The sequence below is a fragment of the Chenopodium album genome, chromosome 14 (genome assembly GCF_948465745.1).
Source record: "Chenopodium album chromosome 14, dcCheAlbu1.1, whole genome shotgun sequence".
NCBI lineage: Eukaryota > Viridiplantae > Streptophyta > Magnoliopsida > Caryophyllales > Amaranthaceae > Chenopodium > Chenopodium album.
The window spans coordinates 37,667,217-37,693,411 of NC_137847.1; the positions used below are offsets into that span (position 1 = coordinate 37,667,217).

Below are 26,195 nucleotides of genomic sequence, written 5' to 3' on the forward strand. Positions count from 1 at the left end.
TCATCTGGCAATTTTACAGTAAAAACCGCCACATGGCTTGCCCATAATCATGACCTTGATGATAAATGGGAACATTGTTGGATATGGAAATTAGATATCCCTCCTAAGATCCAAATCTTCTTGTAGCAAATTCTGCATAATAGTTTAAGCGTTTGTGATACCCTTTACAAAAGAAACGTAATCCCTTTTAGTGACTGTGGTTTATGTAATGTTCATAGTGAAACAGTGAACCATCTTTTTCTCTCTTGCATACATTTTAAAGATGTTTGGAACCATACCTTAGTTAAGAATTGGTTGGATTGCACAATTCCCTACGCTGATTTAGTTGAAGCACTTTTATGCTTAAAAAACACAAACTAACTATTAGGAAATTTATCTTCCTTATTTGGAGTATTTGGAAAGAGCGTAATTCAATAATTTTCCGCCAAGAACCCTTTGATATTCCTAGAATTTACCATCGAGAGCAATTTGCGTTCAACGAGTGGCACTACAGAATTCTCACCGATACCTTTTCTTCATCAGGATCTCCTATAAATCCTCATCTACTCCTCATTCTCCAACAAACAATATCATGGTTTTCTAGGAGGCGCCACCAACAAATTTCTACAAACTCAATTTGACGGTTTAGTATTCATCAAGTCAGCAGCAACACGGATTCTCATCAGAGATAACAGTGGGACAATTAGGAGCTTGCGCTTTCAACCTCGGCACCACCAAAGTTTTCATAACAGAGGTCATGGCTCTTCATAAAGGCATTCTTCTAGCTCTTGAGTGTGGGATCAAAAATATTATAATTGAAGGTGATAATCTTTTAGTAATCAACTCCGTTAAAGGCATCTGGTCAACACTATGGCAAATTGATCATATTGTTAAAGACATTTGTTCTCTTCTTAGCAATTTCGACAACTGAAACATTCGTCATATCTTTCGGGAGGCAAATCAAGCAGCGGATTGGATAGCAAATATTTGGTCATTTAGTTGGTGATAGTATGGATATATTTCCTTGTAATGATTCTTCTTTATTTTCCATCCTTATGTCCGACACATTAGGAATTTCTCTCTTAAGGAGGGTTTCCTAATGTTTTCTTTTTTCTTACCATTGTAAAAAAAAAAAAAAAAAACGTCATAGGCCGAGCATGAGCACGTTGAAAAGTATGCCAAAGATACAACCGGCCAACTACTACACCTTCCAAAATCCTTTCCATTCTATTTGACTCCCTTTCCTACTATTCTTCTTCTTCTTCCTCTTTCCTTTCAACTAACCACTTACCCTGAACAAACTACAAACCCCGCTCATTTTTCATTTTTTCAAATTCACTTCTACTTCTTATTTTTGCAATTTCAATCATAGTAATTATGCAATTACATTCTTCTTCAGTTCTTGGATTTCCTCATGATTTGACGCTTTTTCGATCTCGCAGTTCTCCAAGAATTACTAATTCTATTTTGTTTTCTACGAATCATTGCCGTTGTCGTCAGGTACATTAATGTTTTGAATCTTTGAATTCCATTTTATTTAATTGCATGTTAATCTGCTGTTTCAATTTCATCCGTTATAATTTTAATGTGTTGCAAATTGTAATATACTGAGACATGTTTTTTTTTTTCCTTTTAGAATTTATTTTATCTTAGTTTAATTTATTTTTATTATTGAGATTCATACTATAAGTTATCTGATGGATGAACGGGAAAGGCAAAAATTTTAAAATGATGATCGGTTGTTACTCCGTATGATGGTTAATTTATGTTTTGATGTCTTAGTTCGTGCAATGTACGAATTATTTGATTTATGTCATGACCTTAATGGCTCCGATGCCAAATTTTGTTATTGTATCGACTTAAGGCGAGTCAAGAAGTGTGATGAATTTGAATTGTTTGGGGTAATTAAAGTTGTAAAAGAGGTTATTTGATCAAAAGTTCAGTTGATTGTTGGAGGCTTTGATTTTAAGTTTAACTAATACTTGTATTTAACTCGTGCAATGCACATGTTAATGTATATAGCCTTCACAACTTTGGTGCTAAACTTTTGGGAATATCATAGTGTCAATGAAGGAGGAGAGAAATTTATAAAGGATATCGTGAGGAAAGAGAAGATGTTTAAGCTATTGTAGTCTCTGGCCTTTCCACATCATTATGACGATTGCGTATGATGATTCATGTTAGCCGACTCCAAATCATTTTGAGACTAAGACTTTGATGTTTTTGTAGTCTATGGCCTCTCCATTTAGGATAATTCAAGTGTTTTGTTTTTGGAAGAGTGATGAAGTTTTTGGGGAAATAAGCGATAGTGGAATGTGAATTGATTTGATAAGATTGTTTGTTGTGACCAATTGACCATTGTATAGAGACGATTTTGGTTCTTGCTTTTCTAACACCATGGAAGAGAATGAATCTATCTACCTAGTTAAAAACTCAAACCAGGCCAATAACACCAAGTTTCCAAGTGTCAAACCAGGCCCTTTATATGTAGTGATGTTTCTTTCAAATCTCCCATAACTCAAAACTGAGTATCTTTTATGAATATATCTCAATGTTCACCTTTCCTCTCCCTACAATTAACTTTGCACGTAGTAATAGAATTCATAATATTTATTTTCCCGGATTTACTTTATACAACCTATGCATGCCAAAAGGCTAGTGTAATTAAAAGTTTAACCCCATGGTTGAAGGTTTAGTTTATGGTTTTTACCTCTTATGATTTGATTTTAACTTTGGATTTAAAATGAGCCTGCTACTTTACTAATCACTGACAGACTGACACAACAGTAATCACTAATCCGCATAATTCTTTACCTCTCTCAATCTCTCATCATTGCTTTGAGAAGCTGCCCCAAAAACCCCATCATGACATCAACTTCAGAGATTAACAATTAAACGACATGTAGCAATCAATTCTACAATTTAATTTCTGCTCTATTTTTTTAATCAAAATATTGTTACTTCACTAATTACTAATTTTATAATATCGTAATTCGTAAATAGTCAACTTGTGATATTCTTCCTTCTCATTATAAGTTTAACAGTCAATTTTCCTTGACTGGAATTTCTGATAGTTATGTCATACGACATACATATGATAAAAGATTCAAATGGGATTTTGTAGATTTTTTTTATTGATGCATACTATCAAATTTCTTAAAAATTAATAATTTGTAAAAATTAAGGATAAAAGAAAGTAATGGTCTAAAGCATATCTTAGAAATCATACATAAATAATTCTGTGCATGATGTGTATGCACGCCTGCACGGTACTTCTGGTAATGTATTTTATGGCCCTCAAATTAAAAATTCTTAAGATCCAAAATTGTCGCCTTGTCATGTGTTTTATCCAAGTGAGGATCATGTATATTATACTAGTTTCTTTTGTTAATCAACAGTTACGGGATACTAGTATTTGGAAGCAAGGATACAATTTGAAGCATGATGTGGTTCAGCTTAGGTCCATGGATGAGGTATTTAGTGTCACTCTTTCGTTTCAAAGTCCTTCTGAATGGTGCTAGTATGGCTTGATGACTATAGGGTCAGTAGCAGAGGACACCTTTGAAAGTTTGTGTTTCATTGATAAACTGCATTTATTATTTTCTAGGATTCTGTAGGTATATCCTCATTTGATGACTGGGGAAACAATGAGGGCACTAGTGACTACATGATTTTCTCAAGTGATGGAGAAGATAGTGATGGGGAGATTCTGGTGACACCCATGAACGATGTTGATATGCCACGAGTTAAAAGGCAGTTTGTTACTGCAGAAGATGCTTTAACTGCCACAGCTTCTAGACTTGCCTTGCTTGGGAGAATGCATAAAAAAGACAGGTACAGAGCCTAGTATCATTCTATATCAATCACCAATAATATACCCTTCTATCAGGAGGAGAAGGATTGGGCCAAGTAATAACAAAACCACCACCACCACCATGTAGTGAGAGGGCCTGTTAAGGCGGGGTCAGTTTATGATTTTTGTATATAACCTAGGCTCTAGGGGGTTTCTATGTCTTTTCGTTCTTGGGCTTCCTTTTCATTTAATGTTTTGGAATTTTGGATTTAAATATGTAAATTTAGCTTGAAGGAAAATAGAATTACAAATGATGAGGCCTTCAGGTCATGATAGAAATCCAAAGGCTTGGTAAGGAGGACACAGATTAATGCATTTTTTTTTGTAAGTGACTTCAAAGGAATTGAAAGGCAATTGTTGGAGCAAATAGGAAGGGACCATTTCTATATTTTTACTCCCTTTTCTGGGTTGCTGCAGTTGGGATTGACAGTGGTTGAGTACGTGAGTGTTTGACATTTTGATACTGTTGTCATGGAGTACCATGTAGGAGATCTCGTTAGCCAGAGTTTAGCGATTTATAAATAGACACGGTTCACATTGAAAATCTAACTTTTCATTCATCTTTAATTAATCCCACCTTTGGATTAATTCAAAATAGATCTAACTTTTGGGGGATGTATTCCTTATTTCTTATTATAGTTTTATGTGCTATTAAAACCTGATTGTACTTCTAGTAAATGTCCAAAAAAATGCATTCCCTCCGTCCCAAATTCTAGTGTCTATTTTTGCATGATCTTCTAGATGCATCTTTGGCCATTTATATGTTTAATTATATATTAGCAAAAGTTATAAAAGTTGATATTTTTACACTTCAAAATGAGACGAATCTGACGATGTCTCATAGGAATGTAGGATTATGTATTGTATATATATTAATGATAATCTTTAGTCAAGTTTCTAAAACATTGACCAAGAAAATAGAAATAGGCACTGTATTATGGGACAGAGGGAGTAAAGCTCGGATCACTTGTAATTACTGTCTGTACATGAACGTTGAACTCCAAAGTTGGGTTTATTCTGAGTTATTTGAAAGGTATTCAGATGTATAAATGGTGAAATTTTTTGGATTTGTTATGCTATATTTGTACAATAGATGAAGCCATGAGGATTATCTTCTCTGACAGTTTGTTTTGTGACTGTCTGAAAACTGGCTAGTTCAGAAATTGACTGCACTCAGAAACTTATTCGCTCAAAGTTACCATATCTTGCTATGGTGCCTATTTTTCATGGTACTTTTGTTTTCCTCTTGCCAAAAGATTCCAAGGGAAAATATCAGCTGAAAATTTAGATGTATCATAACTTCCATCATGTATTATATATGGGATAATAAATTCTGAAAATTGGTATCCATTTAAATGACTTGACTGAATGTGAATCAGTTATCAGTGTTGCAAAAACTTGCTGCAGACATTTCAAAATTATCTATAACAAGTTCTAGCAGTCCCATGCTCAGAGTAAAGGTTGAGAAAATATTTCTTTTTCCTGTGTGAAGACCTTGATTTTAGGTATGTGATATTTTCTAAAATTATATACCGTATGACGAAATAAATATTATATCTAGATTAGTCTTGGGTAACTTGAAGGACCATGTCATCATCCTCTGTTGCCAATAAAGCGACGTCATTTTCAGTTGCAAAGTAGGAACTTCAGATGGAAATAGGAATTTGGACATGTTATTACTTAAATATGTTGTGTCATTCATGTGGTAATGGGACTCTTGACACTTTTTCCAATTTTAATTCTATAGACCATATGATGACAGTTAAGTATTCCTTTAATAGTATTCTTGGATACCCTAGAAGGATCATGTCATAATCATTTAGGGCTAATAAAGTGAAAGCATTTGGGTTGCATGGGTTGGGGTATGGGGGAACAAGGGGTAGAAAATTATGGCAAATGGAAATCAGAGAAGGTGATTCAAGTACATATTTCTTTCATTAACTAGTTGATAGAGTAATTATGAAACCTTTGCAGGGGAATGGAAGGAAAGGATCATGGTTGGACAGTACTAGAGATAGAATCTGGGTTCATGTAGACGACCCCATCTTTGGGATTAAGGCTTTGATAGTTGTTATTTGTCATGAATTGATACAGCTTGACAGTGATTTAATGCAAAAAGATGGTGATTATGATTTGTGAACCAGAAATGTGAACAAGCAACCAATAAACACAAGCATTCAAGAGGTTTGCACTCTCCCATAATGCAATATAAAGTTATAAGAGAACTCCATAACATTCGTCATGATGAGCTCTTTCTAATTTTTACTTGTTTATAGAGCAAAACTCAGTGCATGCTTTCTCTCCAAGCTAATCCTAACAATCATATTATGAGCTTCCTATAATGCATCTTCCCTTAGGCTGGGTTCATGACATTATTCTTGGCATAAGATTATAACAATTGATTATGCTGCAAAAATTTGTCAGGGCCCATCCATCTCCATTAATCTGGTCAACTTATTCAATATATATGTTGCCACCTCAATTTTTGTAAAAGATGATTTCGAATTTCATTCTTCTATTTCCTTATAAACCTCATGAACTTATCTATACATCTTAAGGAATAACTTGGTGTTGTGCACACAACTGAAGAATAAAATTCAGTTTCTCTTACCACAATAGCTTTCTGTTTTTTTAGGATGTTTTGTGAGTTTCCCTGCCGAGATAGGACAAGATGTCACCAAAGCATTTTTAATCCAAAGTCTCAACTGCACCCATATGAATAGAATGACAGAAATGCAATGCCCTCATTAAATACAAGTTTTTCTTATCAAACTCTGTGAAATAGGATTGTGAAAAAAAAAAAAAAAAAAAAAATAGAATCGAAATGCTTTACTATGAGCCAAGTTATGTTCTGTTTGGATCTTGTAGACATACTTAGATTGGATTCCGTATCTATTTGGCTAGGGGACAGCACCATGTAAGGAGCCGTTGGCTGCTAACAAGTTGAGAGATCAGAGAAGTGACAGTTTATAATGCACTGTCTAGTGTCAATGATTGAGTGATTATCAGGGTTTTTTTTTTAATTTTAAATGCGCTTGGATGTCCCTAGGACTTAAGGAAAGCAATTGAAATCATATTTTTATTTTTAAAGGTTTATATTTGACGGTGATTGTGACCTGAAGCTTCTCCCTTATGCTGATAGATCTTTCTTTTGGATGCAGGATTATATATGGCTTTGTTAGCAATTTTGGACTGATCAGCTTCTTGACAATATGCCTGGCATTTGTAGACTGGCGTGCTTGGCGCATTGTTAGACAACCCTTAAATGCCTTTTACTTTTTGTCACCCTTTTTAGCCTCTGCATCTTTAGTAGCATTTGCAGGCTATGTCTCTGTTCCAATACTTAAAATATTTAATATTCGTCAGAAATTTCGAAGAAAATGGCCTTACAAGTATAACTCTAAAAAGGGAACGCCGACCATTGGTGGAGTGTTTTTCATACCCATTGGGGTTGCCGTTGCGAAATTTATGGGTGGTTCTTCAACTGAATTTACCGGCATTTTATTAGTGACTCTGGCATATGCTGTGATTGGTCTTTTTGATGATACAGTAGGCCTTATAAAGCCTTGTAATTTTGGATTATCTAGAGGGACAAAGCTTTTATTGGAGGTGAATACTTTAGAGGGTTCTTTTTCTTTTTCTTTTTTTTAAATTGGTTTTTCATTGGAGTATCATAAATGTCCTCTTTTTGTTTGGCTATTCTGCATTTTGGAGTTCGCTGTTGCTCACATGATTTTCTTCCACAGGTTGCTGTTGCAGCATGGTTTTCATTTTGGCTGTACACCCAAAATATATCATCACCTTACGGCATGTATACTTTCTCATTCTAGTCTAATGAATTTTTAGCTGATGGCAATTTAAATATTTTCTTATTGTAAAAGTTTCGAGACTAAGCAGTTCTTTGGATCATTTTATGGATCCGTGCAAGGTTTTTTTTTTTTTTTTTTTTTTTTTTTTTTCCTCCGTTTGTCCACTCTACATAAGTTTCATGGCATGATTCTTGAGGTGAATCAGTTACACAAGATATAAGCGACATAATGGTTTTTTTAATTAAAGACATTTACAAAATTTGGATTTTGTAGGTATTTCACGATTTGGTATAACTAGGATCTAGTAAGCATGAGTTATTTGGAAGATAGCACATCCTATAAGAATTGAACAATTGATAAATTTATGATTTGGAAATATTGTCAGAACTTTAAACAATGTATGTGTATACTAATGTTTAAGTTGCTGTTTTGATGATTATTGAGATTTTATTGAGAAAATTTGAATATCGAGTTTTGTACAACGATTAGGATCATTCTTGCTACTGAGTCAATATTACAGTTCCCTTGCAATGGGGCGTGCTTGTGAGCATATATGACGTTTTTGTTCTCATTGGTGATTAGATGTTAGTCACAAGCCTTTTCTTGCAAATCATGCTTTTATTTTATCATATTCAACTGATTTATTTTTCTGTTTGTTGCATTGAGATGCAGGAAAATGCTGGTCCCATTACCTGCACCTGTTGGCCTTTTGAATCTGGGAGGATATTATCTCTTGCTGACTGTATTTACATTTATTTTGATGACCCGTGGTCATAAAATTATTGATGAACTAGATGGATTTGCTGGAGGTATTGTGTTATAGACCAGATTTCTCACGCACAATTAATATGAAATGAAACAATAATTAAGGGGAAAGCTCGAGTATTTGATTGATTAAGGGTCGAATTACAGATTACAAGTGATAAGCATAACTTTAGGCTATGAGTCTCTCAGTGACTTGAGGTCACAACTCTCACAATGAACTTGTCTAATTTCTGCATAATCTGTCTAACATGCTACTACACTACTTATACTCAAAGCATAGCTAATACATGTGACATTTTAATTAACCAAAATGGAAACCCACAAAGAACATGATTAAAGGAAGTTGCTTTCTTTCCTATTTTCCCATTAATTAACTTTGTCCTGTTCCCCTTTGTTGCTGGGTTCTGCTGCACCTTGCTGCTTCTTCTTGGCGCGCCTCGTATACACCAATATTGGTGGCTGTCTTGCGATGTTGACCCCGTTGACCCAGTCCATAACATCACTCCCCCCTTTGAGTTTCACCTTGTCCTCAAGGTGGAATGACGGAAACCGCTGCTGGATAGCTTCATACTCCTCCCAAGTTGCTTCAAAGTCAGCCAAGTCCTTCCACTTAATTAGGACGTCCAGACCTTGAGTCGTGCCCTGTTGCTTCAGTCGAACTGCCAAGAGTTCCTCTGGTTCGACTATCATCTCCAAATCCGGAGACAAGTGGTGAGGGATGAGGGGTTGGCTGGTGAGATCACCTAGAGCACGCTTCAATTGCGAAACATGAAATACAGGGTGGAGTTTACAATTATCAGGAAGTCGAAGCTTGTATGCTACCCTTCCAATTTTCTCCAAGACTTCGAAAGGGCCATAAAATCGTGCCGCCAATTTCTCAAACGGCCTCCGTGCAAGGGATTTCTGACGGTACGGTCTCAATTTCAGGAACACGAATTCCCCTTCCACGAATTGCTCTTCCCTTCTACTCTTATCAGCGTTCCCCTTCATGATTTTCTGCGCACGATTAAGATTCATACGGAGCTCATCTAAAATGCTATCCCTTTCTCTCAATGCTTCCTCGAGGCTGCCAACCACCGTCTCATTCGCTCCTAAACGCCACAACTTAGGAGGATCTCTCCCATAAACAATCTTGAATGGAGCCATCTTAGTCGAGGTGTGAGGAGATGTATTATACGAGTATTCTGCCCATGGCAACCACTTAGCCCACGTGCGAGGTTGCTCCGCAATAAAGCACCGGAGATAAGATTCCAAACACTTGTTGACGATCTCCGTTTGACCGTCGGTTTGGGGGTGATAGGCCGTACTTCTCTTGAGGTGTGTTCCTTGTAACCGGAACAACTCTTTCCAGAAAGTACTCATGAACACTTGATCTCGATCGGAGACAATGGAAGACGGAAAACCATGAAGCCGAACAACCTCCTTCACGAAATAATCAGCCACCTTAAGAGCGTTAAAAGGATGTTTGAGCCCAATAAAGTGGCTGTATTTTGACAACCGATCAACCACCACAAGCACGGTGTCGATTCCTCGTGACAGCGGTAACCCCTCCACAAAATCCATTGATATGTCTTCCCAAATTGCTTCGGGAATTGGAAGTGGCTGAAGCAACCCAAGTGGATTTTTGGTGGTGGATTTGCTCCGTTGACAGACCTCACATTCTCTGACATATTTCCCGACGGCCTTCCGCATCCCCGCCCAAAACCAATCTGAAGAGAGACGAAGATATGTCTTGATCTCCCCATCATGACCCCCTATGGCTGTATTGTGATATTCATTCAAGAGAAGAGGAATGAATTTGGAATTACTGGGTAAAACAACCCTACCCTTATAAAAAACTCGATTTCCCTCAAGGTGAAAGCCTTTGGGCCCGTCTTTCCCTCCTTTCAGGCCCACCACGATGCTACCCAACCATTTATCCTTCTCCAGCTCTCTTTCTAATTCGGCCCAATCCACCCAATGTGAGTGGATCATCGTACTCAGCCCAATCTTACAGAACTCATCATCTTCTTCATTCCCCTGCTTCCCCTTTCTTGACAGAGCATCAGCAACGCGATTTGCTGCTCCAGGCTTGTAATGGATCTCGAAATCAAACCCCACCAATTTTCGAATCCACCGTTGATACTCACTCCCCACCTCGCGTTGTTGTATTAAGAATCTCAAGCTTTGTTGGTCCGTTCGAACCACGAACGTTCTACCCAACAAGTAATGCCGCCACTTAGTCACCGCAAGAGCTATAGCCATTAGCTCCTTCTCGTAAATCGACCTTCCTTGAGCTCGGACCCCTAAAATCTTGCTGTAATACGCGATTGGGCGCCCCTTTTGCATCATCACGGCCCCTAATCCAAAACCCGAAGCGTCGGTTTCAACCACAAACTTTTCTCGAAAATCAGGCATTGCTAGGATAGGGGCGGTGGTCATGGCCGTTTTGAGCCGATTGAAAGCTTGAGTTGCTGCCTCAGTCCAACAAAACGAATCTTTCTTTAATTGGGAGGTTAAAGGCTCTGCAATTTGTGCATAATGATGTACAAATTTTCGGTAATACCCGGTTAGGCCCAAAAAACCTCGAAGTTCCTTGAGGTTTCTCGGAATTCCCCAATCAAGAACCGCCTTGATTTTCTCCTGATCCATAGCTACTCCCCTCTCCGAAATTACGTGGCCTAAATACGCCACTTCACTCTCACCAAATTCACATTTCTTCCAATTTGCATATAAACTATGCTCCTCCAATTTTTGTAACACTAACTTGAGATGCTCACGGTGCTCCTCCTTACTCTTACTATAGACAAGAATGTCGTCGAAGAAAACCAACACAAACTTCCTCAAAAATGGTCGAAATACGTCATTCATTAGTGATTGAAATGTGGCCGGTGCATTAGTAAGCCCAAATGGCATTACTAAGAATTCGTAATGCCCTTCGTGAGTACGGAACGCCGTCTTGTGAGAGTCCTCCGGCTTGACCCGTATTTGGTGATAACCCGACTTCAAGTCGAGTTTGGAGAAAACCTTTGACCCATGCAATTCATCTAGGAGCTCGTCTATCACGGGTATTGGGTATTTATCGGGAACGGTTTCCTTGTTCAAAGCTCGGTAATCCACGCAAAACCTCCACGAGCCATCCTTCTTCTTGACCAAGAGAACCGGACTCGAAAACGGACTACTTGAGGGAACGATGATCCCTGCCTCAAGCATCTCTTGGATCATTCTTTCAATCTCATCCTTTTGGGCCTGAGGATACCTATAGGGCCTCACTGAAATTGGGTCACAACCACCCTTCAAGAGTATTGAGTGTTCATGGCCCCTTTGAGGAGGGAGCCCATGTGGCAAATTGAAAACCCTCTTAAACTGACCCAATATTCCTTCCAAAAATCCGGGTGGGCCTGACTGGTTTGGGCTCGGCCCATCACTTTCTAGCTTGTTAATCTCCACCAGAAGCCCTTGTTTCTCCTTTGACAAAACCCTCATCATTGCTTTCAAAGACACTTGGGCCTTTTCTAATGCAGGATCGCCCACAAGTGTCACCGGAATCCCCTCCACCGTGAACTTCATCACATGCGTCTTCCAATTCGTGACCACCGAACCTAGTTTCTCTAACCATTGCACCCCCAAGATTACCTCCGTGTTGCCTAAAGCTAGTGGGAGGAAATCTTCCTCCACCGTGACTCCCCCACTCAACTCCACCTTGACCCTCCTACAAACTCCATCTCCACGGATCGTGTCACCATTTCCCAAGGCCACCAAAAATTCCCCACCTCGTTCCACCTTAATGTCCTCCTCTTCCACCACCTTAGCGGAAATAAAGTTGTGAGTCGCCCCCGGATCCACCATGACTACCACCTCTCTTCCACTCACCCAACCCTTTAGCTTCATTGTTTTCGGGTTGGAAAGCCCAACCACCGAGCATAAGGACGCCTCCACCGGCGGTTCATCCATCACCTCCTCCTCGACGCCTTTGCCCTCCTCCTCCTCCGCTCCCTCACTAACGATCAAGACACTAAGCTCCTTCCGCTTGCACCTATGACCCACACCCCACCTCTCATCGCACTTGAAGCACAAACCTTTCGACCTCCTCTCCGCCAACTCGAAGTCCGTAAGGCGTCGGGTTCCTCCGGTAGAACTCTGGGCCGGGCCTGGGCTGGGTCGGCCCACGTTGACCGAACCCTGAGACTCGGGCGCCTTGGGCCAGGATCTGGGTGGCCCGCTACTGCTATTAGGTAGTCCGTATGTTTGGACTAGCCCACCCCTATTGAGGTTAGATCCTCCTTGGGCCGAACCAACTGCTGAAGGCCCACTAATGGCCCCTCCCTTCCAATTCGCAACAGGGGCTTTATTCTGTTGCACCCTGTTACGTTCCTCAATTCTACTTGCTATCTCCATAGCTCTCTCTAAATTAGGTGGATTAAGCAACCTAAGCTCCGCCTTAATCACCTTGCTCAACCCGTTAATGAACTGCCCCAACATCAAACTCTCTGGAACATCTTCCAAGGGCGCCGCCATCTCAATGAATCGCCGGCGGTATTCCAGCACCGTGCCACCTCCTTGCGACACAGCCAGCCACTGTTCATGTAGGGTGCCGGAGTGCGCGGGTCTGAACTCGTTCAATGTCCGTTGCTTGAGATCCGGCCAACCGTAAAACGGCCGCCTTTTTTGCTCCCACTGAAACCACTTGAGGGCGGGTCCATCCATCGCAACCACCGCGGCCTCCATTTTCTCCCTCTCAGTCAACCCATAAAACTCAAAATACATTTCCGCCCTTGCTGCCCAATTGTCCGGATCCGAACCCTCGAAAAGGGGCATCTCCAGCTTTCGGTGTCTCCAGTGGCCGCCGCCGCCGCCGCCTTCTCCTCCGCCTTTCCACCCGCTTCCACCGCGCCACCCGCCAGCCTCTCTAGGAGGCGAGTCCTGTTCGGAGTTACCCCCTACCGGTGTCGCCACCCGTTCACCCTCCTGTTGCCAGCTATTATCTCCTTCGTGGTGGTGCGCCGGTTGTCTGAGTGACTGCTGTGGTGCACTCTGTTTCGCCGCTCTCATTTCTTCCTGCAATTTGGCGACCTTGGCTCGGTCTATGGCCCCCTGATTGTTGATGTCGTCTCGGAATTGGTTCAAGCGAATTTCCAGTTTGGTGTGAGTGGTTTCCAAAGCGCCTTCGATTTTCTTCCGTTCTTCCTCCATTGCAGCTTGGACCGCCGCTGCGACCACTCGAGTGAGGCTATCACCCGGGGATTGCACTTGTAGTTTGTCTTCGATGGAAGTCAACTGACTTTTCAACTCGGTGAGTATCTCCTCCACGGCACTAAGCCGCTGCTCCGTGTTTCCGTCCATGAATCGTACTGCTCTGATACCAAGATGTTATAGACCAGATTTCTCACGCACAATTAATATGAAATGAAACAATAATTAAGGGGAAAGCTCGAGTATTTGATTGATTAAGGGTCGAATTACAGATTACAAGTGATAAGCATAACTTTAGGCTATGAGTCTCTCAGTGACTTGAGGTCACAACTCTCACAATGAACTTGTCTAATTTCTGCATAATCTGTCTAACATGCTACTACACTACTTATACTCAAAGCATAGCTAATACATGTGACATTTTAATTAACCAAAATGGAAACCCACAAAGAACATGATTAAAGGAAGTTGCTTTCTTTCCTATTTTCCCATTAATTAACTTTGTCCTGTTCCCCTTTGTTGCTGGGTTCTGCTGCACCTTGCTGCTTCTTCTTGGCGCGCCTCGTATACACCAATATTGGTGGCTGTCTTGCGATGTTGACCCCGTTGACCCAGTCCATAACATATTGCAGCATTGGCATTTGTTGCGATGTCTGTAGCAGTGCTTCCAATTTGTTCTGGTGAGTAGTCATATTTTATGTTGTAGCAGAGCCTTATTATATCAATTACAGAGTAAATAATAAGATCAGATTTATATCATGCCAACAAATATGCATGCCTCATTTTTTTACAATTAATTATTGCTCATATGTTAGCCTCTAGTCTTTTTTTTTTTCCTCTTTAATAGTAATTTAAGTACCACAGAGAATCAGGTCAATCTTTATTTATCCTTTGCTAGATTGCAGAGACAAGTTTATTAGTCTCCCTCCCTCCCTCCCTTTTGCCAAGTTAAATAATGTTTCCTTAACTAAACCCTTCATGTTTTTAAAATCATATTTACAAGGCTAAGAGTGTATTTGACTTGTTTAATCTCGAGACTTCCAGGGATTTTTGATGTTTTCTGCATATGCCTAGGCTTCATTCCATGGTTTGTTTAGCTGAATAGCCTCATTAGAACATCCCTACCGCATTGGCATCCTGCCCTTTGTCAGCTCATAAGTCTCGTGATGTGGATTTGAGTAGCTTTGGTCAAATCTCAAATTCATTATATGTTATTTTGGGTTGGTTATATTAGTTTTATGACTATTTTACTATAAGGGTAGTTGAATAGTATAGGAAACTTGGCATGCAAGGAAGCTAAAGCTTAATTTTAGTATAATTATGATAAGTCATATCTTTTTAATGTTTTATGAGTAGTCCTACACGGCTTTATTAGTCCCTTTATAAGGATTGGATTTTTTGCGAGTAGAAAAAAGATACTCCCATGCTTAATTCTAGTCCAATTAGTTAACACGCTTTCCTTATCGTATTCTCATCAATTTGATATTATCTTTCTCATGGAATGGGTCCCAACAATGATAACGATTAAGAAATTTAACCCCCCTTTCACCAATCGAAGTAATGGTCCCCACAAGTCCACTACCTACTAACTACTTAAAAAAAAACTTATGTCGGTGAAACTGTGTCTAATGTAATGTTACTCGGGGCCTGTTCTCATACGCTGAACTGAACTGAACTGAACTGAACTGAACTGAACTGAACTGAACTGAACTGAACTGAACTGAACTGAACTGAACTGAACTGAACGGAACTGAACGGAACGGAACGGAACGGAACGGAACGGAACGGAACGGAACGGAACTGAACTGAACGGAACGGAACGGAAAAATATGAGAACAGGCCATCAGACTCTTCATTTTACCTCAAGTACTATTGTTAAACTTGAACATGGGTATGCCACTTGGACACTTCATTTTACTTTAAAATCTTAGAATTTTTTCACAAAATAGCCGAGTCAGATACTTGAAAACGTACCCATATCAAACATGGGTACCTAAGTTCGAGTAACATAGCCTATGTTACTTGGACTCGGGTACCCATGTCCGACACGGATACGTGTCCAAGTGTCCGACTCGGCTATATTGCGAAATTGTTTTATGATTTTGAACTAAAAGTGAAGTGTCCGGGTGTCATACCCATGTCAGAGTGTCGAGGGCCCGACACGGGTACGTGAAGTGAAATTAAGAGTCTGAGTAACATAGAACATAGCCGTGTGATCTTTGTTAAATTACTTTAGAATTTATATTGCCTATATAAAATGCCGTAGATTGTAATTATGTATTTTGAAGAGTTGAGATTATTGAGAATTTGAGTTTTCGTAAAAACTTGTGGTTGTGAGATGCATTTTCATGAGAGTAGGTGTGATTCTTATTCACCCCAAATTGGTTAATTGGTAGAGTAAGCAGTTTGGTTCTGTAGTTTTAGTTTTAGTTGATCCTGACATAAGAGAGACTAATTCATATCACCTCATGCTTGTGTAGTGTTTATTAGATTAGTCAAAGTTTGTGTAGCAAGTAAAGCTACTATCTTAACAATGAGGCAGTGCAATTTTAAAGAAAAGGGCGTCGGGTTGTTCATCTTTTAATGCTTGGTTGCGACAACTATTTTTAACTGCATAATTTCATAATTTCTAGTACTTGAGCATCTTCCTCCGTTGGACTCCTTAACCCCTTGGTTCAAGGAGAGATGTATTTGCCTTTGGGTCTTCTTGATCCTATATATCTTTCTTTTCTTTCCATGTGGTTTTCTTAGTGTGAGGCTTTTGTACTATGGACATGTATCTTTTGGGTGTCGATAGTTGGTCCCTCTATCCTAGATCAGCTTGGACCCTTATCATCACACATTCTTGTAGCCTTCAGGTTATTAGTTTTATGATTATTTATTGTTCTTTTATTGACAACTAAAGGAGATAGTGGGATATACTTTTATTGAATATTCAGTGATGGGAGTGTGGAGTATCTTTTTTATTGGATGTGAGAGAATGTAAGATTCTAACTTTCTGTGGTGGAAAAACATATATATTAAAATAATAATGAGTCTTTCCAAAATTAGTATTATAAAAACTAATTTGAGACGGATAATAAAGGTAAGTATAAAAACTAATATGCGAAAGATGAAATACATTAGCAACACTTAATTCTTTTCATTGGTCATTATCTTAAGGACTCTATCTGATAATTTGGAATTTCCCTTTTTGCTTCCTTGTTCATTGCTATTAACTATCTGGAGTTTGTTTTCTTTTATCCAACACTTAGCCTCCTCCTGTTGTGCATTGAGGGTCGGAGGCTAAATTAGAGCCTTATGTACATTAGGCACCCTTTGGCTCTTTTTCTTGAATTTTTTTTAGGAAAGTTTAACGAGAATAATTCAACCTTTGCTCCATTCTCCCAAAACAATCTCACCTTTGAATAATCCAACCTTTGCTACCCATTTTCTCATAACAACCCTAGCAGGTCACCCTACCCATACAACCGGTGCCAATCCACGTGTCACTTCATTATTGGCTAAAGTTTTTATTTTAATCTTTTAACTCTATTTTTTTATTTTAATCTTCTTTCTCCCTAATCTCCTTCCTGCTCCCATCTCTCTCTCCTTTCATGGCCACCGTTAACTCTATTCACCACCGCCACTTCCATGGTCACCATTAACACCATCCACCACGCCCTACTTCCACCACCCAGATAGGAAAAAAAACCACCTCACTCGGCCACCCCCACCCCCAACCACGACCATGACCCACCCCTACCCAACACCAAAGCCACCAGCAAACACCAAATCGACAAATCCTACATCGATCATTACCATGAGCACGAAGCATCGCCACTACTAGCCTGTACACTTCCTTGCACCAGCAACCCACAACCACTGTTTCTTTGCACCACGAACCAACATCAAATCACTAACATCAACTTCACAATTAATAGAAGCAACAATGAAACTACACTAGCAAACAATCATACACTTTGTTCAAATAAGAAAAAAATCCAATATCTTAACCCAACATTAATCACATCAACAAAAAAAAATTAAAAAAAAAAAAATCAATAAATAATTCTAAAATTAACTTAAAATCAATTGAGGAATTTTCACTTTCAATTCATATGCAGTTTTTCAAATTATAAGGGTTTGGGTTTCATTACTATCATTAGTATTGCAATAAGTTTGGGGTTTTGAGGTGGTTTCAGGCCAAATTGGGCAGCGACAGAGGTAGGTTGTAGTATCTTATGGTGGTCGGAGGAGAAGTTGGAGAGGGGGTTGATTATGATTGTGGGGTCGAGGGAAGAAGAAGATGGGTGGCTGTGTTTGAAGATGGAAGGCATTGAAAAGAGGAAGGAGAAGGAGAGAGAGGGGGAGTTAGAGTAAGGAGATAGGAGGAGGATAGAATAAGAGAAAAAAAAAGGGAAAAAAAAAAACTTACCCGATCTCCAAGGTAGCAAAGGTTGGATTATTCAGGAATAATCTAAAAGTGGGATTATTTTGAGAGAATGGAGGAAAAGTTGGATTATTCTTGTTAATTTTTTTATTTTTTTCATTATAATTGGTGATAAAAGATGTCAAAAGGCTCCCAATTCTAACTTATAAAAGATCATTATAAGTTATGGCCATTAATAAAACTATAAGATTACTAAGTTAAAGTTGTTATGTTATATTCTAAATACACAAGATAATATAAAAGCCTTCATGAGTCTTTTTAATGTTTGTTCCTTATTGCATTGGATGTGAATTGGGCTGCATCCTTTTGCCACTCTCTCAGTTCTTAGGTTATTTTTTTTCATTAGATGAAAAACCAATATTAACTCAAGTTTGCCTATTTTCTACAATTTAGCCAAAGTTGCTTAACCTAGGTTAATTTTGAAGGTTAATCTGATGCTCCATATAGTCATTTTGACATTGCTAAAGTTCAATCCACTAATAAACCTAGCAATTTCCTTTGGTGATTAGGCCCATTAAAAACAATTATGTGCTTCAATTTGTTTGGTACTTGAGGATTTTGTCTACTAGAATTCAATCTATTCAAATCTTTTCAACATAAACAACAGGGTTAGTTTTTATTTTATAGTTTTTATAGGCCATAAAATTTCACTCTATATTCTCTTTTATACATGCTTTTATGACTTTCATAAACAATTATCCTATAACCTTTTGTAATCCATTACTTAAAACAGACATCTACTAAGAGGAGTCAATTGTGGTTAATGCTGTGGATTTGATAGAACTAAGTATATCCTTTTGTTTGCCAAGTATTGAGCAAAATTGCCTTAGTGGCAAGCAAGTTATATTCTTATCGCTTTGTTTGCTGTTTACGTCAGTTCCTTTTCATGAAATTAAATGGTAATGTGTATATTGCTTGTTACTTCTGAGACAAAAAGAGTACTTGAGTTTCACTGCTTGTGACTTGGATACAAATACTACCATTTCTACACCTACTTAAGAGCCTTGTAATGGTTTTCCCAGTGCAGTATTGCTTGACGCATGTGTATATTGTATAAACTTATATGAGCATGTCATTTATGATTAACTCATTGCTGTCAGCTTGTCTTTTGTGGAAATTAAACTTTTTGATGAACATAATTACGTTAGAATTTGAAAATATAACCCATTCAATTCTACTTCTCATGAACTTTTCTCTTGAAACTAGATGTTTCCGTTTTTGGAACATCAATGGCAGGTGCTTGTGTTGGTTTTCTTTTGCACAATCGCTACAGAGCATCTGTAACAATGGGTAATACTGGATCCTTGGCGATAGGTGGATCCCTAGCTGCCATGGCTTCATGTAGTGGCATGTTCATACCCCTTTTCATTGCTTCAGGAATTTTAGTCATTGAAGTGATTGCTGTGGTAATACAGGTATATGTTGGTTAATTTACTTGGCTTTGATATTTAGAGTTTTTACTTACAATATGCTGTTTCATAACATCCAATTTCAAAAATTATATAGTTCTTAATCTTCTTATTCTTTGGCAAAGACTTTTATCATTTATGTCTGTGCTTCTGACATAATAATGTAAGCTGAAAAAATATTTAAAATATGCACCTATAATCATATCACACTGAGGCTCTTCAGGCACTTCTTTCCCCTTTCTTTTTCTTTTTCTTTGTTTTTCATTCTTCCGATTAAATGTCTGTTGGATCTGAATGTTGTACTTGATTATTCATGTGTTTATGGCCTATCATTATCACACAAACTCAGTATATGGCGTTTATTTATGTTATCAAATGATTATAGCAAACCATGGATAGGGTAGAAAGTGGTTGTTTTCAATGGTTGGTGAGTACTAAGATTCGCTGGTCAATTGTCATTTGAACATCCTTGAGCCATTATTCTGTTGCCGGATATTGATGCTCTTAATGCATGATTTTAATGTATCTCCCCACCCTCCACCCCTCTCTCTCTCTCTCTCTCTCAACAAGAGGACAAAAGTTTTGTTGCACTGCACCAGCGACGATTGAAGCAGAATTGGAAACTGATTTGGAAAAGGGTCAAAGTCACTCTCTTTCTTTATTATAGTTTATAGCCATCTGTTGGACCAAAAAAATATAGAAAATGTGTATGTAGTTGGAAGTCTTGGAACAAGAAAAAAAATCTCATGGTGATTTTTCCAGGAAAGATTTGAACATAAATTTTTCCATTTGGATGGGCGAATAACTAAATAACTAAATGTAGAGTGAGATTTTAAATAGGCAAAGGATTCAGAAAAATATGGTGACTAAAGGCAAAAATAATTCCTTAAGTCCTATGTAGGCTATGTTTCATTGTTTCATCTAATGCCCCCTTTGGATGTGTTGTTATGTTTATCTCCTTATAAGTCAATGTTTTATCGCTGTAACTGGAGTAGGTCTATACACATAGCACCAAAATTAAGTTGTTGGTTCCTTCTTTGAAATTTGACTGAAGTATCATTTATGTTATAAGGAAGAATGCATTTTTATTAGGAATTAAAAGAAGGTTTTAGTGGAAAATGTAATTGCATGGCAATTTTAAATTAGTTGTTGATCAAATAGGTTTTGCTTGACTATTGATTTGAAATAGTTGGAGTGTTTTGTATAAATTTTGCAAATATTTAAATAGTACTCGTGGAAAAAAATAAAAGAAATTAAGTGCATCACTTCCTTTGACTCCCTCCGTCCCTTAATGATAGTCTCTTTTGGCTAAAATTTAATTCTAAAATGTTCACCCTATTTGTTTTTCCAACAACCATTAATTTTAATTTTTTACCAAAACTCCCTCCAATTGCAACAATATTTGTGCAAATTTAGCTTCCCCATGTAAACTTTGCATTTCCATGTTACTTTTATTACTTTCTCTCTCTACTTTTTTGCATACCCCATGTAAATTTACCTTTCCAATGTACTTTTATTACTTCTTAATTAAGTTTCTTAATTCATGTTAAATTCCACCGAAAGGGACTATCATTAAGGGACGGAGGGAGTATTAATTTTTTTTCATTTTTCTCCTATCATGGTCCTGATTTATTTTTTCACTCCTCGGAACTCATTGTCTTTCTTGTAATTTCTAATTCCCAACAGATTTCTGTTTACTCTATTCAACTCACCCTCCTAAAACTTTTCTACCATCAAAGTGATGCACTAAAAAATAAAATAAAAATGGAGTATATAGTTATTAGGAATATGTATTTTGTTTACATTTTATAGATTATAAATGGGTCATTACCACCTTAACTTTTGGCAAAGCTAAGAATTTGAAAAAAGAAATTCCTTTTATATTATTAGAACATCTTCATGGATTACCTAAATTTTGACATCCTTTCTACTTTGTTAAATTCTTCAAAATGATATTTACTAAAATAATAGGTTATGGGTAAGGTTCTTACAAAATCCTTATGGCTACACATTGGAGGATGAGTGATATTTCTTATAAAATTCCATCATTGCTTGGATATTTCATATGGAAGGGATTACACTTCACAAATCAAAATTTAAACCTTAAATACCTTTATTTTAACAATGGTTACAATACAAAAAGTTGATATTGTGCAACTTATATGTAGACGAATCTATCAAGGCTCCATATGACCATATTTTTCCTTACGCATGACTCATAATGTGATTAAAGAATGAAATTTTTTCTATGGAGGCGAATGCACCATGCTTGGTGCATCCAATGTTCTTTAAAAAAAGGCGGAATGAACATTTAGCTATTCAATAAAGAACATATAGTTGTTTTGTAAAGAACATATAGCTATTTTATAAAGAACATCCAGTTTTATATGTTTTTTTGTAAATCTAAAGAACATTTGTAATTTTAGTAAAGAACATGATAATATTAAAGAACATTATTCATATAGTAAACGTACATTTGGTATAAATGATCATGTATGTATATGAAAAATGTACATTTTACTGTATTATAATGTACATTGTATTATATTCTAACGAACATATATGTTATAATGTTGGTTATATGTTTTATATACATTGTATTATTTGCATCATATAAGTATATGAAAAAAGAACATTTTACTGTATTTTAATGTACATTGTATTATTTAGATCTACAACTTTTTCTAAATTTGTCTATTTGCTTGTTTTCTTCTTCCAAAATATATTAATTGGTTGATCTTCTTCAAGAATTTCATTTTACTTCTCATTGCAACAACAAAATTATATCAAAATCGCAATTAATTTTCAATCAAATCAAATATTACAATTTTCAATCAAATTTATAAAAAACAAACACTCAAACTCAAAATAAACAAGTATGAATGTCAAATAAACAAGTATAAATGTCGAATTTGGTCTTACCTTTGGTTTTTATTTGTCATCTTGAACAATTTTGGGCTCAAAATTTCGAATTTCTTGAAATTTTGTTTGAGGTTTGAGGAATTTAAATTGGTTTGAAGTTTTGTTTGGAGAGAGAAAGTGAAATTTTGGTAAAAAAAAAATTAAAATGATTTGTAATTAATGTATGGTAAAAAATAATAATTATAGTACTATTTATCTATTTCATTATACAAAATTTCATTTTAAAAAAAAATATACAAAATTGTTGCATAAAAAACTGATGTACATTATAAATGAACACTATGTTCTTTTATGTATATGTCCATGTACATTATAAATGACTACTATGTTCTTTTATATGACCATGTTCATTAGTATATATCTGAATGTTCTTTCCGCGTTTTTGTATTTTGGAGCGGATGCACCATGTGGATCGTGCATCCGCCTCCACGAACCAACTATTCATTAAAGAAAAGTGTGTGAATAGTTTTAAAAGTGCAAACGTTGCAATCTTAGGAATAGAGAAGTAATATCTATTGGTAAAAAAAAATTCACATATTAGATGTCATTGATTTTCTTGTTTTTCTGCTTGTTTTTCATTGTCTCATGTTTGATGATGATGCATTTGGAAACTTTCTTTCTGCTCCCTTCGTTTTCCTAAGTCTTACTATAGTTGTAGCTACGTAAACCAAGAAAAAGTAGAAATGGGGGACCATGCATGTGGTTACTATTTTTAGAGGAGAGATAAAGAATGAGTTTTATTAGATATAATTGGACCCCACAAAGTGGGATTTTATATGAATAAAAATAAATAAAGGCTGTCATAATGGGAATAAAGCAAAAGTGAGTAGAACTTAGAAAAACATATGAGATCGGAAAGTGAGCAACACTTGGGAAAAGGAAGGAAGTATTAGTCTAGATGAATAAAGTTTATATTTTGTGTATGTGTTAAATACAACTAGTCGAAAAGTCTAACACGGGATTAGGGCCAAGGAACAAGGAGGGTTTCAATTATGTTACATGAAGTTTCGTAGACTTTATATGAGAACTGCAACAAAGGACGAGTCATACAAAGTTATAAACCATACAGCCATGAGCCTATTTGATATTCGATGTAGTTTTGTGAAGTCTTCTTGTATGCAACTTTACTTTCTTTAGGATTCCACTTCCCCTAGTTTTATAAAAGCCTAGTAGAAAAGTAAAATAAGATAATAAAAGACTTTGAACTATTCTAAAACTAACTTTTACCACACTAATGCATGATAAGAATATGTTATCATGCAAAATTTTGTTAGATTAGTATCAATGTTGATCATCAAAATAACAATTTTTATAAATTAGTAGTCTGATATATTTATTATTAAAGTTGTATATTGCTAAACGTAAAAATCAAAGTTTTATAATTTGTGAATATGCCTTGAATATGTTTACCTCTGCTGATGATCCCCGGGGTTTTACACTGTATTGTGATTGTATTTTATGTTTTTGATTTGGGGATATTATATGACTCCTTAAGCTTTAACCTAGATATGGAATTAAAACTTCATCTCACCTATGTGTGAATGTAGCTAACAATCTCACACATTGTAAATGAACTACATAAAGCTTTGTATTTTTGTTGTTCGTTGGCAATACTACATTGTTATTGTCTCTTTATTTACATACCTTGATATGTTCATATTATCTAGTTCATCGTTCTTGATTTTGCTTTCACTAATCCGAACAATTTGAATCTCTCCAAATCCATATTGGATTATTGTTGTGCATGTTCAATAGGTTTATAAACGCAAAGCTTAAGCAAGTTCTTTATACTTGAAGAAATTGCTTCAGTTTTTTCATCTCAATTGGCATCATAGTCTCTCATCTTTAACTTATATGTTTAGTGCTTTGTAAATGGTGATGATTATGAAACATTTAGGTGTCAGGCATCAACTTTTAGTGTGTGTGTGTGTGTGTGTGTGTGTATCTGTGTGTTGTTTATTCTATAGGAGCTTAATTTCCAGGCAATACAAGGAGCTTTGGCAAGATCTCTGACTGATTTTGAGTTTCAGATATTTCCTTTCAGGACGACTGAGAGCTTACAGGGGAAAGCACATAGTTTTTTTCAAGTACCTCCTTTGCATCACTACCTTGAATTATGCGGAATGAAAGAACCATCGATTGTCACTGGTGCATACTTCATATCAGCCTTCTTGGCAGTTCTAGCAGGTTATGTGGGTCTTGTTTCAGCATAGCTTCAACCAGGTTCTCATTATAGCTTATTTTTTGTAAAGTTTTTCATTTACTGTTCTTATTCTTTGGTCTCTCCCCTGATAAACAATCTGGGTTACTAAAGTAGCATCATCATGAATGATGTTTATAGCATATTCTATGCCCAAGATGTTGTGATGCGGGTTGCTAACATCTAGGCAGCATTTTGTAGGGTTTGTCATAGATCAGTTAGAATGAAATTCAGAAATTTGTAAGAGATACTCTGATGTGTTGGGATTTTTTTGCTGGCTACTTATTCTTTTTGGAATGTAACTTGATATTGTTGCATGATGACATAAATCCTTAAATTTCATTTCCTAGTAGTTGACGTTGTAAAGGATTTCCTGCTAACTTTCCTTTTTTAAAATTTATGTTTGTAAAAATATGTGCAAAATATATTTTAAGATGGATGGAATTTATGCATAATTTAAGTCTTTTGCATATAACCACTTTTTTAGTCCCATTTTTGTGCAAAGAACCACTTAATTAAAAAATTGTTGTAAAAGACCACCATTTTCTAAAATTATGTTGCAACTTACCATCTAGTGCCGGAAAGTGGATATATAACCAGCTACTCTACCAGCGGCACATGACATTTAATGAGGTGTAACCCCCCCCCCCCCCCCCCCCTTTTTTTTTCTTTCCTTTTCTCTTTCAATTTCCCTCTTCTCCTCCCCTGTTCCTCTTTCCTCTTTTTTTTGTCTTCTTTTTTCTTCCTCACATCTCTGTTCCTCCTTGGTTGACTTGTTGACTCCAAAATTTCAATTACACCTTGGTTGACTTGTTGACTCCAAACTAACATGTAGTAATTTTCTGCTGTAAAACCTGTAATACACTGAAACAACTAATAGATCATCATAGTTAGTTAACTTTAGAAAACTTTCGAATATATACTGTTGTGCTTGTTGTGACTTTGGTAATGAACTAGAAATCACTAGGACATTTTATCACTTGTAAGTTGTAATTGATTCTAGTTTAATCATTCTGGATTTTGATGTACTATGTCAGGTATACTGGGCCTCATAAGGTGTAAGTTTCGTTCATTCTGCAGATTACAGTAACTTGGACAAGTGGCTATAATATCTTTTTAGGTGTTATATCTTAATGCTTTAATCTATGTTACTCGTATGAGTGTCTATTATGGGTGCATATTCAACTGTAAGATAATGGAAGTGCTGCAATTTCAAACATGGGTTTTATTAGTTTTCAGTATTGTTCTAATGAAATTCTAATAAAACAGAATAGGCCCTATTAGGGGTGAGCGAAAATTCCCTAACCTGGAACCGAAACCTGTTTCGAGTAATAAAATTGGGAACCTGTTGCAACAGGTTTCGGTTCCGGTTCCGGGTGATAAAATTTTGGACCTCGAACCTTTAGGGTACCCCGTTAGTACAGGTTCCCTATAGGACGCACGAAACCGAAACCTATTATTTAATCCCAAATATAAAGCCCTATATCAAAATTGTATAAAAGTCGTCACCTACCTCTCTCCCTCTTATTCATTTTCATCTTACTCTTAAAGGTTTAATTAATGGTATTGATACAAGTATTTGTAATATTGTATTAAATAATCTAGACAATCGGTGTTGGTTTGTTATATTTGTAACATTGCATTAAAGTTGTAA

The 26,195-nt window shown here is 36.8% G+C and overlaps 1 pseudogene across 1 annotated transcript; it reads left to right on the forward strand.

Annotated features, from left to right (window-relative positions):
- The first annotated feature begins 1,284 nt into the window (after window positions 1-1,284).
- On the forward strand, window positions 1,285-24,874 carry LOC145578017 (phospho-N-acetylmuramoyl-pentapeptide-transferase homolog; annotated as a pseudogene). The gene is made up of 9 exons (XR_014098844.1): window positions 1,285-1,479; window positions 3,378-3,452; window positions 3,587-3,813; window positions 6,994-7,441; window positions 7,579-7,643; window positions 8,314-8,457; window positions 14,194-14,258; window positions 19,217-19,425; window positions 24,372-24,874. The product of XR_014098844.1 is annotated as a phospho-N-acetylmuramoyl-pentapeptide-transferase homolog (transcript).
- Window positions 24,875-26,195: the final 1,321 nt, after the last annotated feature.